Source organism: Hakea prostrata, chromosome 2 (genome assembly GCF_041222555.1).
Source record: "Hakea prostrata isolate BN-2017 chromosome 2, UWA_Hpros_2, whole genome shotgun sequence".
Taxonomy (NCBI): domain Eukaryota; kingdom Viridiplantae; phylum Streptophyta; class Magnoliopsida; order Proteales; family Proteaceae; genus Hakea; species Hakea prostrata.
The window spans coordinates 10,514,754-10,527,947 of NC_142601.1; positions in this window are offsets into that span (position 1 = coordinate 10,514,754).

The window sequence follows — 13,194 nt, forward strand, 5'->3', positions numbered from 1 at the left end:
TTATTTGTAAGTAAGATAACTAGAGAACTTAAATGGTATGTCTTCTTTTCCTGTGAAAAGGCTGTATTTGTAGAAAAAATCACAGGAAGGAAGATTGGTGAAGAAAGATGTGTGCGAGAGCTTTACTTGTTGGATGAGCCGACTACAGCTATGGTGGTTAAAATTAATAAAGAAACTATCTCTCAATTATGGCACTTGGCAGTTGGGACACCCATCTAACCAAGTATTAAAAATGTTTGATTCAACTTTGTCTATTGATTCTAGGTGTTGTGAAACTTGCCATTATTCCAAACAACATAGATTTCCTTTTTCTAATAGTTCTCATCAGTCTTCTGAATTGTTTGAATTGGTACTCTCAGATGTTGGGACATGCTCTTATTAGTTACTGGGATGGTTTTAATACTTCATCACATTTATTGATAATAATTCTCGGGCCAATTGGGTATATTTACTATCCTCTAAATCTGAAGTGTTGCATATATTCATAATTTTTTCTCAGTTGATTGAAACTCAATATAATATTCATATTAAGATTCTAAGAATTGACAATGGTACCAAGTATACCAATGCTCCATTTGAATCCTATCTTCGAAGTCTTGGTATCATTCACCAAACTTCATGTGTTGGCACTCTGCAACATAATGGAGTGGCGGAGAGGAAAAACTGCCACATTCTTGAGGTAATAAGGTCCTTGTTCCATGCTAATCTTCCAAAAAGGTATTGGTCTGATGCAATTTTAACTAGTTGCTAGTTGATCAGTCGGCTTCCAAGTAAAATTTTGAAAAATAAAAAATAAGTCTCCAATGGAAATTCTACTAAGAAGACTGGCAAATATCTCTCATTTGAGAGTTTTTGGGTGTACTTATCATGTTCACTCTCAAAATAGTGGAAAGTTGGATCCCTAAGGCTACGAAATGCCTCTTCTTAGGATATTCGTTAACAAAGAATGATATTAATGTCTTGATCTTACAACAAAGAAAATTTATGTATCCCGTGATGTTCAATTTGGTGAAACTCATACATTTTTTCTTGGCAGGGATCCAAATCAATGGGAGACTGGAGAATATGATTTGAGTGATCTAGATATTGATTTTTCTTGTACCTTCTTCCAGATCTTAGAGATCCGGAATTGCTTGATGGAAGGAATGTTGATAATGAGCAACCAGTTGTTGAGCAGCACAAATGATGGCCTTACCCAAGTGGTTGAGCCCATTATTGGTGAATTTGAAGAGGTAGTACCAGAATCAATGACCGAAGACACAACTATTATTCCTCTCCGCAGGTCAGCTCGTGCAACTTATCCTTCCACTAGGCTTCAGGATTATGTTACTTATCATAGAACAACACATCCTATACAAGCTTATGTGTGTAAGATAATATTTCTCTTGAGCACCAAATATTCCTCACTAGCATTAGTACTCATACAGAGCCAGCTAGCTTTTCTGAAGCTAGTCAGTCAAAGGTTTGGATAAAGGCTATGATGGATGAGATTACTGCCCTTAATAAAAATAACACTTGGGACATGGTTCAGCTTTCACACCCCACACAGTCGAATCCAGTCATACTCAAATACCCGTGGGGGTGATTTACTACAAGATCTAGGTTCATGGACAAATCCATAACACAATACGATATAATATAATCAAAGAGCAACAAAAGATTAAAGTAAAAAGATCAAAGTTATAATAATCAAGTTATTACAATCATCCATTAATTAATCCAAGTCATTATCCAAATTTATTTGAGTTTTGTGAAATCCCCTGGATTTCTAACCCTTTAACCCATGTTTCAAGACCTCGAACCCGAAACTCGAGTTGGCAACAACTGTGGGTCATTCAAGTTGAGCCCGAAGGTTTGGAGATGGACCCAATGCTAGTGGATGACCCTAGTGATGATTCGACACCTCTCCTAGAATTTAAGAAGAGAGAGAGGGTCAATCACAAGGGGATTCAAAGATTATATTGTCATGTTCGGAAACCAATGATAAAGAATCCAAATGACGAGGTAGATATACCCAAACGTAGGTATTGAAAAGACCTTTCATTCAAGAAGAAAATCATTGGAATCAAACCTTGGTTGAGGGGTCAACCAAGGGCTGATTGATCGGACCTGTTGATAGGTTTAGATCGACCGCCCATCCCCAGATTCTGGGCAGTTTTGAGAATTTGGGATTAAAAACCCTATTTTAGGTCTCCACTCACCTTTAAACGCATTTTCTATTGCTAGAGTGTGGCTGAAGCTTGGAGAGGAGGAGAAACCAAGGAGGATTCCGGTTTCTGGATTCCATCCATGTGGTGATGCTTTGAGACCCAAATTGTCGTGGAAACATTGAGAAAGGTGAGTGTTCTTCAACCTCTCTTCTCTAAACCTAAAATAATGGTGTTTTCTTCATAATGAATGTTAGATTTTGATAGTTTGGGTATACTTAATGCATTGAATTCCTTCCATTAGTTCTATTTATGTTTCCCTTTGGTTTTGTTGCAAACAATTTCACGTTGAAGCTCTTAGAGACACCCGTAGGCACTCGCGAGAGCTGAATTTGGGCCTTTTCGTTTGAGGCCTAATTGGGACGAATTTTTGATATTTTTAGGACCCTATTACTATTAATTAGAAGTCCTCAAAGTCTCGATTTGATCCGATTTTGAATCGGAGGTGAAATATGGATTTTTCCCCAAAACTAGGTGGATGGGGGGGGGGGGTTAAACCTGTTCAACCAGTCCTTACTCTTTGATTTTCATTGTTACTTATTCTTTCTCTTCTGCAACTAGGGTTATTTTGAGCCTAATTACTTACCTAATTACCCTACCAAGTCTTGTATGTTCAGTGATGTTATTTCAGCTTCGTTATTGATATCTTGCTTTAATTTTGATATTTATTATCTTGTGATTATGTGTGACTTTGCGCGAATGAAAGGTAAGTATGGTTGTTTCTATTCTTCTCGAACCTTGTGGTTGATGATATGAGAATGTTTGTGATTGGATTTAAGACTTAGTTCTCTTGTATTTATTTACCAACTAGGGTTGTGAGTTCGCCCATTACCCTAGTGACCTTATATGAATGCGCATCTAGTCCTAAGTGCATGAATGCTAGTTGTCTATAAATGTTTGGCTAGATAACCTCATGAATACTACTATCCTTTCGATATGGGTATGGTAACCCGTGATGTCAGTGATGGGTCTTGTGAGCATCAAGCAGACCCACTGTCATTATGAGATGGTAGGGTTGCATATAATAAATAAGGGCTTATGGGCGCTTAAGACCGGTAACCAACCAATGAGAGAACATGGAGAGCATCCTGACCATTATATGTGAATGACCATAGGGTTGATAAATAGAATCTAACAGATGCCTCCCATTGAGGATCCCAATTCTAGGTGGAAAAGGATACTGAACCGAGTTGGTTGGTGCCATAGGGGAAATATCTAGACCACATGTAGTACAAGACTGTATGACTATGCAATATTGGGCCTAGAGAAATCCTTGACACGCGTCAGTTCTCATGCCAAACGAGTGGTGACTTATATTCCTAGCCATGGATTAATGTGACTTGCCAACAACTGTGGAGAACCCAACAGATGTCTCTTGTTGAGGGAGAATGAATGAGACTGCCCAGAGGAGACTAGTGTATGACTTAATGCGTGTCTACCATAGAGACTTCATGATAGAGTTTGGAGCATAAAGTCATAATCATTCATATATCATATCATTATCATTAATTACATTATCAATATTTATGCTATATATGTGGTGTGGGACCTTGTGAACAAATGCATGATATGATGTTGAGTTGACCTCACTGAGTTCTATTGAAATCATTCTATTTATATGCGTGTTTCTATTAGAATACACTGCAAGTTATAAAGACTTCTTCCAAATGGAGGATTCGTCATCGACACACTTTCTTGAAGGAGTGACTAAAGAAGATGTAGACTCGCATGGAGCTTCAAGCCCATGCCATGACTGTTCTTATGGGGCTGGATTCCATTAGAGAACCAATTTAGTTTAATTTTGTGGCAAACAAACTATTCTTCATTTAAACTCTGATATCCATTTTGATTAGCTTTAGATAATGGATGATTGTAACCTGTTGAAAATTCAAATTTGGTAACTTGTTATTTACACTTGATTTATTCTTGTCCTTGGATTATGCTATATCATGTAATTGTATGGGTTTGTCATTGAACCAAGATCCTGTAGTGTATCACCCCACGGGCATTTGAGTATGATTGGATCTAGCTGGGTGGGGTGTGACAAGTTTACTCATCAGAGTTAATGAAAGGAAAAATGTTCACAGTGGAAGTCTAGGTTCTCTGATGAAAAATGATATCGTCCCTCTCTATGGGCTCAATAATAAGAACATAAAAAAGGGCTATAAGGGAAACTATAATCTCCAAAGACACTACCGGTCCCTCAATAGTTCACAGTCCCATAGGAGCAATTGGAGCACGGGCATGAAGCTCCATGTGACTCCATCTCCACGCTCGCTAGTCATTCAAAGCATTCTGTTTGCGGCGGATCCTCCATTTGAATGGAGTCCTCATAACATGTGATAAGCTCTCTCTCTCTCTCTCTCTCTCTCTCTCTCTCTCTCTCTCTCGCTATATATATATATATATATATATATATATATATATATATATATATATATATATATATATATATATATATATATATACAGGAGTGAGTTCAATGGAAATCAGTGAAGTCAACATAACCATGTATCACACATCCATCATGTCACGATTACAATAACAATCATGAATAATGAATGAGTATGTGTTGCTTGTGTACCAAGATGTTACGCAAGTGCACGTGTCGCAATCAAGTAATAAATGATAAGTAAAATATCGATCCCACGGAGAATTCTATCCTTAACTTTCAATGTAAAAGTAAAATTGATTTAAATGAGATTAACAAGATTGATTTGTGATTGACTAACTAATTAACCAAATAACAAGTGATTAAACTAAAGAACTAAAGAGTAGATTAAGAAATAGAGGGAACTTAATGAGTGAAAATAGTGTTGGGAGTCAAGTTTCCCTTCCCCTGAATTTTATAATGCAAATACTAAAGTAATACTACAACCCCAAAATATATCAATAACATGGAATGAATGGCAATATGGTATTTTCCAATACACATAAGCTAGCATCCTAAATCAACATATGCATATTCCTATGAAGAATTGATGTATGAATGCAATTTAAACCCAATCCAATCAATGGTAATGTGAGGTAATTGGGTATTCTTACCCAACCTACTAATCAACACAACCTAATTAAAAATTATGCTAACTCACACAATTCAACAAACACCTAGACTCCATTAATTTTCCAATTAATGAAATCATAACATTCATTCAAGAAAGATCATTCAAGAACTGAAATTAGTCAATATAACATGCTGAATTCATTAACAGTAAAGTGGATTGCAATAAAACTAAATAACACATGATTAGTTACATCTCAAAATTCAGGTTTAGGTACTACTATCATCCCAACACAGCAAAGATTTAGCCCATAACAGAATTCAAATACATAAAACCAAGTATAGTTGTCATGAGACTAGAAAGTAAGAAGATAGAGTTATAAAAACAAGAAGAAACTAAAGCTTCAATGCTTCCACACGAGCTCCAGCCTTCTTCTCCAGCAAATCAGCAACTCCAGCAGCTCCTTGCTTCCACAAGAGCTCCAGCATTCGTTCTCCACCTCTCCTTTCAGCCGTGTGTGTCAATCTCTTCTCCTTTTGCCTCTCTTCTCTTTCTTCCATAAATGCCTTCAATCATTAGGTTAGATTCTGGCCATAAGATTAGAACATTCCTCTTGAGATCAAGGGTTGAGAACCATCATGTATTTACAAGAATATTGTTCACTTAAGTTAGCCCTTTTTGGTCATTTCCATTTGAATTGGATCTGAGAATATTCTGCTCTGTTGTTGTAGCAATGCTGCAGCAACTTTACAACAAAATTAGAGGACAGGTTCTTCTTCTATTATGGATCTTCACCTACATTTTCAAGAGAAAGAGAAACAGTCAAATTCATCCACAAATCTTAAGAGAAATTCATGTAAGGGTGACAATAATGAACTAAACAAGATGCAACATGTTAAGACTAAATAAGACAACATCTAATGAATACTATCACTAAAACAAAGACAAAATACTTTTAAATCAAGTCATCTCAAGTATAAAGTTACCAATCTTAACTCTATTTCATAAAGTTATCAGTATGCAAGTATGCCCTTAGCTCTAACCATGAGGTTTCTATGATAGACATGCATTAAACTATACACTAGCCTCCTCTAGGTGGTGTTGTCACTCTCCCTCAACAAGAGGTGTCTCATGGGTTCTCCGTGGTTGTTGGTCAAGTCACATCAATCTGTGGCTGAGGAATAAGTCACCGCTCTCTCACATCACCATTTGGTCTGAGAACTAGCACGTGTCCGGGATAACTCTAGGCCCAATGCATGGTCATATGGTCTCGTACTACATATGGTCCAGATATATTTCCTCAACGGGAAGCATCTTTTGGTTTGATATCCTTCTCCACCTAGGAATGATATCCTCAACTGGAGATATCTCTTGGATTCCATTTCTTAACCCTATGGTCCTCCACACATGCATAGGTGGACGCTCTCGTGGCTTTCCCACGAAAATCACACAACGTGTTGAAAGTAACACGAGCCCAACACTATGCATATGCAACCTTACCACCTCATGATGACAGTGGGTATGCTTGATGCTCATAGGACCCAACCACTGACATCACAAGTTACTTGGCCTCAATACCCTTGTCAAAAGGGTAGTAGCATTCAAGGGTTCACCAGGCACTACATCTAGACACCTATTTACCATGTACATAGGTCTAAGTGAATCTAAAGTCACTAGGGTAATGGGCGAACCCACAACGCCAGTTGGGGTGAGTATGGGCTTGGCCTCCTCCATCTTCCCTCTACAAAGTAAATCTAAGATGTATTTGGTTTGAGATAAGTGATGCCTTGTGGAATTTGGTTTGCCTCTATTCCATTGAAGTAATGCAAGTTGCCAAGATCCTTGATGACAAACTCATTGCCCAGTGTAGTGACTAGGTCTTGGAGATGCATGGTCAGGTGCATTACTTATGATAATAATGTCATCTACATATACTAGTAAGTACATGATATTTGTCTTGCAAGTATCACAAAGAGAGATGTATCGTTGGTGAAATCTGAAATCCAATTGAAACCAAGAAGGTTCTGAGCCTGTGATTCCACTGGAGTAGTGCTTGTTTGAGGCCTTATAATGCAAGCCTGAAGTGGCATAAGTGGCATACATGATTTGGATAGGATGGGTCAATTTAACCTTTTAGTTGTTCCATGCATACATCTTCTTGTAAGTTGCCTTTGATGAATGCATTTTGAATATCCAATTGTTAGAGGGTTCACCATTAAAGATAGCTATGGAGAGAGTTGTTTGGATTGTGGTTGGGTTCACTACTGGACTGAACGTTTCAAAATAATCAATACCTTCTCTTTGATGAAACCTCTTTGACTACAAGCCTTGCTTTGTAGCATGAAATGGAGCCATCATAGTTGCACTTAATTCGATAGATCCATTTGTTGCCTACCAGATTCATAGATGGATGATGTGGGACCAATGTTCATGTGCGGAATGCAGTAAACTCACTGCTCATCACTTCCCTCCATTTCTTGTTTTTAGTGGCATGTGTGTAGGATGTAGGTTCAATGTCATTAGTGTCAGCCATTAGAGCACTATGAATGGGCCATTTGGTGGTTAGGAGGTTCAATTTTGATGCTAGTTTTGTTATTCAGATTTGGATCGAGTTGTCATTTGATGAAGATTTGGTGGGTTTTGGTGTTGGGTATTTTTGATGGGTTGATGAATAATGGGCTGGGTATGTTATTGTGGGATTAGAAACAAGTGGGTTAAGGGTGATAAGTAATTGTTGTGGTGAGGTTGGTGTGATAAGTGTGCTAGGATTTGTGTTCTGGGTGAGTGGTTGGACTTGGGTTAAGTGCAGTTGGCTTTACTTTTGTTTGTGGGTTGTGAAGGATGTGGTGATGTGTAATAGTCAAAGGGAGGGCTGGTTGTGCTCTTGGTTGTAAGGTTGGAGCTGATTGCTTTGCTAAAAAAGAAAAAAGCAATTTTCATCAAATATCACATCTCGTGATAGGTACATTCGACCTGTAGATGGATCAAAAGATTTGTTATCTTTGTGATTACTACTATAACAGTCAAAAACACATTGAGTGGAGCGAAATTGAAGCTTGTTCTTGTTGTACGGACGCAACCATGGTTAACATGCACTACCGTAAGTCTTGAGCATCAAATAATCAGGTTTCTAGCCAAACAATGCTTGATATGGAGACTAGTTTTGTAAAACTGGAGTTGGAAGTCTATTAAATAGGCAGCTGTCTCAAGTGCAGATGACCAAAATTTCACTGGAACTGCAGATCTGACCAATAATGTAAGACCCATCCCAACAATGTGCCAGTGCTTCCACTCTGCCATTCCATTTTGTTTTGAAGTATGGGGACACAAGTATGGATGTGTAATGCCTTCTTTCTTGAAAAACTTGTCTAAGTACTTGATATTCAAGAGCACCATTAGATTGAAAAATCTTGGTATTACATTGAAACATATTGCGAACATGAGAATGAAAGCTGTAAGTACTGAATATACTTCAAATCAAGTTATAAGTGGGAATAACCAAGTAAAGCTGGTGAAGTCATCAATAAAGCTAATGTAGTATCAAAAACCAGAAATAGATGTTGATGGTGAGGGTCCCCATACGTCTGGGTCAACCAATTCAAAAGGAACCGAAGCAGTTGTTTTATTGATTCCAAATGGGAGTGTGTGGGCCTTTCTCATTTGACAAGACAAACAAATTTTATTGAATTTTGATGCTTGCAAAGGCAACATTCACTGGCGAATTATTGAATCTAGCCATTTTGTAGATGGATGTGCAGAAAGTAATACCATACTGTTCTAGATACTTGTTCCCCAATGTGAATGGAGGGCAAAAACATTGGCGAATCAATTTTAGAGCCTCTGGAAGACGGTACAAGCTGTCTTTAAGCATTCCTGGAGCAATGTGGTTCCTATTTGTGGATCCTTCACATAGCAAGAATAAGGGTGAAATTCTAATACAACATTGTTGTTAGATGTAAACTTGCTAACTGAGAGTAGATTCTTGTGATGGAAGGAACATGCAACACATCATTTAAACTAAAAGTACAATTAGATGTTGATATTGTAGAGTGACTAGTATTATGAAATCACAAACTTGCCCCATTGCTATCCTTCACTATTGGAAAAAAATACCGAAAGATGGTTCACTCTTTTCCCGCCTGTGTAAAAGATCGATAGAGAAAAACAATACAATAATGTATTTGTGAATAGTGCCCGTGTGAATAGTGCCAGTGTGGGGCCCACGTGAATAGTACTTGTGTGGGACCCACGTGAAAGATAACGAAAGAAATAATCACAAAAGAAGCACAGACATAACAATATACGTGGTTCGGCTTTGCCTACATCTATGGGCGTAATGGGACTTTCACTATGAGAAAGGTAGTTATACAACCCTTGTACAGTGCTTGGATTTATAACCAAACCCAACCCTATTTCCAAAGCCGGATACCCCTGTACACCCTCTCTCAATTCACACTCTCAACCCTACAAGAGTTTCAAACCCACTACTTCAATACAAATACATTGCACTCAATCTTAGAACTCTGCACTTGATGAGTTCACTCAAGAGATTTCTAACTTCACTTCCCTTCTATCTTGCTTCTCTACAGTCAAGCAAACCCCCACCCCCCACCCCTATTTATAGTTGGAGAGGGGAATGCTAAAGAGAAGAAAAATGAATGTTACCTTATCTCCTTTGTCAGTTTGTCGAAGGAGTTACTGTCCACATCAATGGGTTTGTCACCCATGTGATTTAGAGATTAGGAGAGAGGGGAATGCTAAAGAGAAGAAAAATGGATGTTACCTTATCTCCTTTGTCATTTTGTCAAAGGAGTTACCGTCCACATTAATGGGTTTGTCACGCATGTGATTTAGAGATTAGGAGAGAGAGAGAGAGAGATTTCCTCTCTCACTTAGTCAAATATAGTGGCTGAGAGGAAATCTCTTATTTTCCACATGTTTGTTGACTATTTTCACTTTATGAGAATACCCCACAAACTCCCCCTCCATCTTATAAGGAGGGACAACTCATGCCTGCCGTGTTTCTACAGTAATCATGTTTTCCCTTTAGTAGAGCCTTTGTCATCATATCTGCTCCATTTCTGTCAGTATGGATTTTTTCAAGCTACAACTGCTTTCATTCCAATACATCTTGTATCCAATGATATCTTATATGGATGTGTTTGGATTTATAATGGAAACTTGGATTATTACTTACATGAATTGCACTTTGGCTGTCGCAGTGAACGACATACTTTTCTTGTTTCAAACCAGGTTCTTGAGTGAATTGCTTCATCCACAACATCTCTTTACATGCTTCAACAACAGCGATGTACTCTGCTTCGGTAGATGACAAAGCCACAAATTTTTGCAGCTTAGATTGCCATGATATTGCTCCCCTTGCAAAGGTAACTAGGTATCCTGATGTGGATTTCCTGGAGTCAATGTCTCCAGCCAAATCAGCATCTATATATGCTTGTAACATAGGTGGCTGGCCTCCAAAACACAGAGAAATGTTAGTAGTACCTTTAAGATATCTCATTATCCACTTCACTACTTCCCAGTGTTCCTCTCCAGGATTGGATAGAAATCTACTAATAACTCCTATTACATGTGCAAAATCAGGTCTAGTACAGACCATGGCATACATCAAGCTTCCTACTACTGAAGAGTAGGGAATGCGCTTCATTTCATCCCTTTCTTCTTTAGTTGAGGGACTTTGTTCACTACTCAACTTAAAATGACTACTAAGGGGGGGGGGTACTTACAGATTTTGCTTTGCTCATATTAAATCTTTCAAGTACCTTCTGCACATACCTTTCTTGTGATAACCATAACTTTCTAGTTGCTCGGTCACGAAAAATCTTTACACCTAAGATTTGTTGTACAGCTCTCAAATCCTTCATGGCAAAGGACTTGCTTAATTGTTTCTTCAACCTGTCAATTTTATTGACATCTTCACCAATAATCAACATGTCATCAACATAGATCAAAATAATAATGAAATCTTCTTCAGAAAATTTCTTAACAAACATACAATGGTCTGATGCTATTCTGTTATACCCATGATCCATCATGAATGAATCAAACTTCTTGTACCATTGCCTTGGTGCTTGTTTCAAGCCATACAAGTTCTTTCTTAACCTGCAAACCATGTGTTCCTTACCTTTAACTTCAAAACCTTCTGGCTGCTCCATGTAAATTTCTTCCTCTAAATCTCCATGGAGAAAGGCCGTCTTTACATCTAGTTGATGGATTTCCAAATCCATACTAGCACCTAAACTTAACACCACCCGTATAGAAGACATTTTTACTACAAGTGAAATTTTTTTGTCGAAGTCAATACCTTTCTTTTTCCTAAATCCCTTCACGACCAATCTTGCCTTGTACCTTGGTTGTGAGCTTTTCTCTTGGGCTTTTAGCTTAAACACCCATTTGTTCTCGAGTGCTTTCTTACCTTCAGGTAACTTTACCAAGCCATATGTATGGTTCTTATGTAGAGAATCCATCTCTTCTTGCATAGCTTTCAACCACTCATCTTTATGCTTGCTGTCATTTGCTTCTTCAAAGCATTCTGGTTCACCTGCATTTGTTAGCATAACAAATTGATTAGGTGAATACTTGGTAGATTGACGCCATGGCCTGGTGGATCTTCTTAACTCATGCTCAATTGGAGGTTTGTGAGTCGGTTGCTCCATTTGTTCACCATTGGTGGGAGTGTTGTTTTTGTCACCATCACCATCATCTTCTTGAACATCTCCCCTTCACCTTTCACTAATGGTGAAGTGTTTGGACCAAGGTCAATAAGATCGTCACTATATGGTTGAGGCTTCTTGATCTTATCAAAATCTTGGATCGTTTGGTCTTCTAGAAAGACCACATCTCTGATTCTGATCACCTTTCTATCAATTGGATCCCATAACTTGTAACCAAACTTGTCAGTAGCATAACCTAAGAAGATACATTGTTTTGCTTTCTCATCAACTTTGGTTCGTTCATCTTTTGGGACATGCACAAAGGCTCTGCAACCGAACACCTTCAAGTAGTTATAGGATACCTCCTTTCCACTCTAGACTTGCTGAGGAACATCTCCATTCAGAGGGGTTGATGGAGATAGGTTGATTAGATGAACGGCTGTGCGCATTGCTTCTCCTCCAATAACACTGTGCCAACTTTGCATGTGAAAGCATGCATCTTATTCTTTCAATAATGTTGTAGTTCATCCTTTTAGCTACACCATTATATTGTGACATCTTTGGAACAGTCTGTTCATGGCGAATTCCATGCTCCTTATAGTACTCTTCAAATGATCCACTATACTCACCTCCATCGTTAGTACGAACACATTTAAGAGTTCTACATGTTTCTCTTTCAACAGAGGCATGTAAAGTTTTAAATACATTAAAAACTTGATCCTTAGTTTTTAATGCATATGCCCACACTTTTCTAGATGCATCATCTATAAAAGTTACAAAATATAAAGCTCCCCCAAGAGTTTTTACTTTCATAGGACCACATACATCCGAATGCACTAATTCCAAAATTTTTCTTTTCTTTGGGAAGAAGTTCTATTAAAGGTAACATGATGTTGTTTTCCCTTTAAACAATGAACACATTGTTTTAGGTTTGTACAATTAATGTTTGGCAGAAGATTTCCTTTTGTGAGAATTTGCATACCTTTCTCACTTAGGTGACCAAGTCTTTGATGCCACAATTCTCCATGTAGACTCTTCCTTTGCTGCAATTACCTCTGCTTTGCATATTTGCACTTGTGTTTTATACAAAGTGCAACATTTGCTACCTTTTTCCATCACTAGAAATCCTTTGGTAAGTTTCCATTGACCATTACCAAAATGGTAATGGTATCCCTCTTCATCTAGCTTTCCTGCAGAGATTAGATTTAAACAGAGATCTGGCACATACCTTACTTCTTTGAGAACCAATTGGCATCCAACATTTGTCTTGATGCACACATTACCTTTTCCCACGATTTTTGAAATGCCACT